The sequence below is a fragment of the Echinops telfairi genome, unplaced genomic scaffold, assembly GCF_000313985.2.
Source record: "Echinops telfairi isolate 266 unplaced genomic scaffold, ASM31398v2 ScPeMD7_7469;HRSCAF=8507_1, whole genome shotgun sequence".
Classification (NCBI taxonomy): domain Eukaryota; kingdom Metazoa; phylum Chordata; class Mammalia; order Afrosoricida; family Tenrecidae; genus Echinops; species Echinops telfairi.
Genome location: NW_022111373.1, coordinates 40254631 through 40261969, shown reverse-complemented (window position 1 = coordinate 40261969; position 7339 = coordinate 40254631). Strand labels below are relative to the sequence as shown.

Below are 7339 nucleotides of genomic sequence, written 5' to 3'. Positions count from 1 at the left end.
AGATATTCAGTGATAGATTCTCTTCACTTTGAGAAAAAAATATAACATTGTCCAGGAATATTTTATAATTATATAACTGTACATTTTATATTTTACAAACTGTTTAAGTAGAACCCAGCAACATAAGCATAGTAACTAAAGCAACAGTAACTATTTTAACATTAGCCTTAGTCCACTTGGACTTATGAGATAGTATTAAATTTCAAAAGGCTTTCATTAAAATTATCACACTGTTTCAGTCTCCTTTGTGAAATTGTCTGTTTAGTTGTGCATGAATATTATCAAGAAAAGTACTGGTCATGTTCAAAAGTACAAGTCTGTTATTCTGTAGAAAATTGTGAAATCCAATGTTGAAAGCTTTCAACTACTCCGATGCAGTAAGCTTTATCTTCTTCCAATATACTGAAGTGTGTTCCTCCAAAAGTGATGTCTCATTCCTGTATGTGGTTGTTTGGTGCTGTCCAGTCATTTCCAATTGGTACCTGTGGTAGTTACATAATCTGGTGTCAATTTGAGAGGATTACGAGTGAAGGGGTGGAGTCTGGCCTGTCAATCAAGATATAACCAATGAGGCCTCTGTGTGGGCATGGCCTTCTCCTGAGAATTCTGGGAACTCTGGTATTTTCCTCCTTGGAGGCAGGAGACTATACTCTCTCTCCTCACTCCCTTGGAGATGCTCTACTGACAAGGCACAAGGATGACTCCCTGTGAGACATCCCTGTGGAGAAGTCACAAGGACCTACCCTGATGGGGCCAGACCCATGTTGAAGACCCATGTACCCAGAAGTCATGTGGAGATCCCTGCCAGAGCTGAGATGCTTACAATGCCACTGTTCTGTGATCATCCTGCACTTGGTGTCATTGCATGTGTTTTGTGAGTCTGAAGAGGACTTTATAGACTGGTATCAGACATATGGGCTAATGTCAGATTTATGGGTTTGGACTGGACTGGGTTGGGATACTTTCTTAATGTACAATTACCCTTTATATAAAACTCTTTCTTATACACCTATGAGTTTCTACGGATTTGTTTCTCTAGTTTACTCGGACTAACACAGGACCTTATGTACAATAGAATTAAACATTGTTCTTTTGAGTGCCATCCTCACAGCCATGCATATGTTTGAACCCATCGTTGCAGCCACAGTGTCAGCTTATCTCTTTTCAGGTCTTCTTCTCTTTTAGTGACGTTCAACTATATCAAGCATAATGTCCATTCCCTGGTGTTGCTACCTCTGGATTTCATATAGTAAGACAAGCATTACCATGCTTGTTATTAAGGAACAATCTGGTTTTATTTATCTCAAGACAGATGTCTTCAATCTTCTAGCAATTCCTGGTATGTGCAATGATGTTTTCCAAAACCATAATTCAAAGGCATTAATTTTTCACCATTCATATTTACTGGCTCAACTATCAATACATATGTGGTGATTGGAAATACTTTGGCTTAGATTTGAAAGTGATATATTTGCTTCTTATCCATCACACTGAGTTCTTTGGAAACAGATTTACCCAGTGCAATAAGTAGTTTAACTTGACTTCTGCTTCCATGATGTTGAGTCCAAGAAAAAGGAAAATCTTGACAATTCAACATTTTCTGATTGTCATGAATTTGCTTATTGATCAATTTTGTAGGTTGTGTTTTCATTACATTGAGGTATAATCCTCAGAGTTATTGTCTTTGATTTTCTTCAGCACATGCTTAAGTCTTCTTCACTTTCAACTAAAAAGCTTTGTCCTAAGCATATTATAGATTGCTAACGGAATTTTCTCCAATCTTTATGCCATGTTATTTTTTTTCATATAGTTCAGCTTCCCAGATTATTTGCTCTATTTACAGATCAAATAAATAGGGAGAAAATGTACAATTTTGAGACTTCATAAGTTCAAAACAAGCAGTATCTCCTTGTGCTTACACAAGTTCATCTTGGTCTATTTATAGGCTCTGTGTGAGCATATGCATTTTCTAGAATTTCCATTGCTTGCAATGTTAACCATATTTTTTTATGATCACTACCATAAAAAATGATTGCTTAGTCAATAAAACACAGGTAAGCATCTCTCTGGTAGTCTATGCTTTTGGGCAACATTCATGTAACTTTCACAATGATATATCTCCTTCCATGTGCTGTTCAAATCCAACTTGAATCTCTTGCAAATGCTTGCCAATGTACTACTGCAAAGATTTTAAAAATTCATTTCAACAAAATTTATATGCATTTGATATTTCCATATATTTTTCATACTTTTTATATGATTGTTCTGACTTTATTTATTTATTTTTTAATAAGAAGCATATATTTTATATTCTGCTTGAACTCTTGACATTTAAAACCAATTAAATAAGTGCAGCTTTGGAATGTCCTGAGGCATCACTAACATCCAAGTCTGGGCAGTTAAGATCTAAAATAAAATTTAATCCAAGTTGCTGAAGACTCTTCACTTGGGCTTTCTTGGGATCATATTTTCTCTCCTCCGTCCGTGGGTTAGTTCTGCACCCTAGAAATATTTCAACTACAGTTAAAAGTCTGTCCGATATCCACTCAAAACATATCAAGTTAACAGCTAAGAATGTTACTTGTGCAAGCCAGAATCTGATACCAATTAAATGGTGACAGCTTTGCCAATAAACAAGCATATACTCTTCCATGGCTAGGAAGGGAGACTGCCACAGCTGACAGTCCCAAAGATGCATGGGCATGTTCTGACTTTATGAAAGTATCCCTGATAGCTTTGTGGATATGTGTTGGGCTGCAATCCTCAAGATCAGCAATTCAATTCTACCAACTGCTCTGTGGGAGAAAGCTGGGACTTTCTACTCCTGGAGAGAGTTACAGTCTTGGACCCCACAGGGTTAGTTACCATATATTCTTTCTTATAGGGTTACTATAAGTCATCATTGACTCAACAACATTGAGTTTTGTAGTGATTTTTTATGAAATACCTTCAACACGCTAATCAGTTTTTCATACTTCCTACTAATTTAATCCTTAATTTGATCAAAATCATGAGGCTTTACAATATCCCTTTCTTTATGTTTCATGGAAATGTTTCTATACAGTCAAAAAAAGGTAAAAAAATAACTAGGAGATTTTTCCTAGTAGTTAATCAATAATTTAAAATTTATGTTTTAATACAAGTCACATAAATGAATTTAATTTTATGAAAATCATTTTCATCTTTCAGTTTTTTCATATTAAAATCATAAACATAGGTGCTATGGAGAAATGATCATTTTTATTTATTACGGTTTTTAAATTATTATATCTATCAATGGAATTTAACTGTCTCCCATGCAATGTGTTAGTACCAAGAGTGAACTTACCTGTAAACTTACTTAGTTCTCCTTTTTTGTGTTAAAGATGTCTAGAAAGAAATCTCATCTTTCTTATTACACTGTGAAAATCTTGAGGAAGGTAAACGTTTTGAGTTATCCTTGAATTCCACACTGTGCCTTGAATATTATAAATGTTCATCTAAAATTAATTAATTAATAAGCAAATGAATACAAAACAAAATACTAAAATAATAAATTCAAAACGTTAGAATTTGCTATCAATATGTGTCTAGCATGAGATACATTTGTTACTAGTGATTTAAGGGCTGGAATAAACACTCTGAGGGGATCATGGGGGATATCTGCTTCACCGTTTTACGTGCTAATATATATACATGCTTTAAACTCAAACCCAACTGACAGCCATCAAGTCAATTCTGACTTACAGTGATCCTGCATGGTGTTTGCGGCTGAAAAATGATTCAGGGGAAATAACCTCATCTTTGTCCCACAGAGCAGAAGGTAGGTTTGAACTACCACCTTTTGTGTTAAGCAGCCCAACACCTCACAGTGCAGCCCAGGCTCCAGTATTTACGTTAGTTGCTTGTATTTTGTGAACTCACTGGAAATTCTCTTTAAGCTCCAGGGTAGGATGGGCTAAGAAGCACGAAGATGTGCTGATTGGAAGGAAATGGAGAGTTTTATTACACCTACCTTGGTATATAGATTGCTTTCATGCTATCAAAACTATTGCTTTATTTTTAAAAAATTCAATGGTTCCTTAGATAATTTTTTAAAAATTACTGCTCCATATTATTTAATATGTTTTAAATATTTTATAAATTTTAATAAGATTTAATATGTGTACTTTACTTTATTTTGATGATAATAAATGAAATGTTAACAGAGTATTTCTTGGTTGAACATTCTGCACAGTGCCAAGCAGTTTCCAGAAGGGGAAGACATTTTATTTCAGTATTACCATGCAATCTTATGATTTGGGGAAAATTTGATTTTATGCATAATTATATTTGTAATAGTATACATTGGAAGTACAATAAAATCATTGCAATCACTACTATATTATAATATTTTACTGGCATTACCTAAAATTCTGTTATTGATTAGTAGTAATTCAGAATACATACTAATATTCGCTTACTGAATTGCTTTAATATAATCACAATCTGAGTTCTATTACTGATTTTTATGAACAGCATGTGGATATTGGGTTTTTGTAATGCAGTTGTAGATCAAAGTGGTTTATCATATAAATTGCTATCCATAGAAGTAGATAATGCTGATGAGATTTACCTCATCATTTTTTAGGAAATTAAAAAAGTATTCCTAGATTTCAGAAAGCTTAATTAAAATACTAATTGAAAATACTGTGATAAATGTGTCCTCCTGAGCACCTTACTTTTCAGATTTCTGTGAGTCTTTTAAATGCATCTGACTAAGACAGCACCTTATTTTCTACATATATACCTAATTTTGCATAATGAAAGTTGGGAATTTTCATTTTTGAATTATAAAAATAACAGGAAAATGGAGTTGAAAATATGAAAACTGATAAGTGACTAGAAAAATAAGTGATGAAAGACACTCACTGTATGATCGAGCTTCTCTACTTGGTTTTATAGTTAACTCCATTCTACCCATTCGTGAACACACATGTTATTCAGTGTGTTCATTGTAAACTACACTTAGTAGTTTCCTGATGTTAGGAATGTCAGAGTTTCTTGGAGAGTAAATCATGTTTTTACAATTTTTGTTTTCAAAATATTGATATTTTGAATAAATCCGAGTCTGAATATTGTACTTAATGATATGGAAACTAGTCAAATGAGTAAACTGCTTTCAAGTGAGTAAACATGATTTGGAATTAAACGCTAAGTATGATGCTACCTTTTCCTTCTATAGTTGCAATTCGCAATATAAGTTTAGATCCCTCTTCCATATTTCGTTTTGTTTTTACACTTATCATTAGTAATATTTACTACCTACATGTTGCAGCTTGTGATTTACTGAGTTTAACCCTCACAACTGTTCATACAAAGATGTTTATAGACAAGATGTATAGTTACTATAAAGAAACAGCAATGGTATTGAAAAATAAAAATGAAAATTTTGTTTGACGTATGTCAAAACTGACATAAGATCGTTTGTGGAAACAGAACTGCATTAGGACTACCTGTGCTTATCTAACCTCTTGCATTCACTGTGGCTTCTTAAGAAAAAATTATTCATATATAATACAATTCAACACTTCAATCATATGGAAAAGAGTTGTGCAATCATGACCCCAATCACGTTTAGAGCACTCTCTTCTCTCTTTTACTCATTGCTGTTGGCTGCTCATTTCCTCCCGTTCTTCCCAGCCATGCCCCTTGGGAACCAAGATTTTCTTCTATGCATTGTATTGGGTAAACTTGTTGCACAAAATCTCTCCACAATGTTGAACAGCAAGGCTGTTGGTTTGTTTTATAAAGTGTGACCATGAAGGAAGCTGATGGCACCTAACAACAACAACCACATGGTTTTATATCAGCTAACCATAAACAGGAAACATTGTTACACCAAGGGAGTAAGTAATTCATTTTAACTTGTAAACTCCTGAATTTACTATTAATCCAATATTTGATATTTAATTATAAATACTGTCCGGTATTGTAGAGTTCAATAATGGCTTCTACTTACAGGGAAAAGGAAGCATTTTATTGCAAGAGAAAATAATTCAAAAATTGGGAAACACAAGACCAAGATGTCCTCAAAACAGTGTTCCATGTAGTTCAGCGGGCATGGGGTTCTAAAGAAACCAAGTGCATGTGGGTAAGTCCTGATGACTTGATTGTGAAAAGCTACGCATGTACCAGGTTAGCTGCTAGCTTGGATCAAAATTTACCAAGAAGTCATCAGCTACATATATGATCTTTAGGCTACAGTAACATAATATCAACTACTCGGATTAAACATTCCAGCAAAATATTTCTATTTTTTGCCTCCTTTATTCTTTGATGAGAGTGGTTACATTTCCATTGTTTGTTCAATTACCCATTCTTATCTGGAAGTTTTTTTATCCTGTATAGTAAAATTTTACAGACATGACAGACAGCCGTCTAATACTAAAAATAGAGATGGAGTCTGCGACAATAATATACTCCTTTCCTCATGGTCAGGTGCCTCAAATATTACTTTTAAGAGCACTAATTTATCAATCAAAGCATGCAGGCGGTTGATCTTGGAGCACCCTGCAAGACCATAAAGCTTGATCTTTGTGCACCCTCTAAGCACACGGTCCTGAGCCCTAGGATGAGGCGCTCTTTTCCTCAAGGTGCTTAGCTATGTCTAAGATGTTTTCATAGCTTTGTTCCATGTCTTCTCCACCACATTCATAGATGTACCTGTAGGAAATGTAAATGCCATGTACAAATCTTCCGTCAGATTTTATATATTTTATACATTTTACACATATATAATATAAAAATTAAATTGTATATTATGTTATATTATTATATTATAAAAATAGATTTCATGTTTATAGGTGCATTTATATCCTCCCTCCTAATATGTTTATGAATAGACATATGGATCATTGTTATTACAGAATTGTGTATATAACAATATTTATCTAGCTGTCTTTAACTCTTTCAGTATCTTCTCTTGCTTCCTGTATTTTTACAGTTTTCCATTTTATTATAAGCTGCCTTCCCTCTCACCCAACTTAATACATTTATGCTTTCTGTTAAGTAATCTACCCATCTCCACCCAAGGTAATCTGAATCAAAGAATGTTTCTTTTACAGTGAAATTTCATTCATTTTTTAAAAATTATTGGGAAATCATAGTTTTCCTTTTATGATGGGCATATTTCACTTAGTATAGGTCTTCAAGCTTCATCCATGTTATGAGGTGTTTCAGAGTCATTATTCATTATTGCATAGTATTCCATTGTGTGTATGTGCCGGAGTGTGTGTATCCATCCTTCAATGGATGGATATTTAAGCCGTTTCCATTTTTTTTACTATTGTGAACAAGATTGCAATAAACATAAGAATAA

The 7339-nt window shown here is 33.8% G+C and overlaps 1 non-coding gene across 1 annotated transcript; it reads right to left on the bottom strand.

The window, feature by feature from the left end:
* Window positions 1-2572: 2572 nt before the first annotated feature.
* Window positions 2573-2702, bottom strand: LOC115873889. The gene has a single exon (XR_004048663.1). It is a non-coding gene; the product is annotated as a small nucleolar RNA SNORA24 (small nucleolar RNA).
* Between the last annotated feature and the right edge of the window lie 4637 nt (window positions 2703-7339).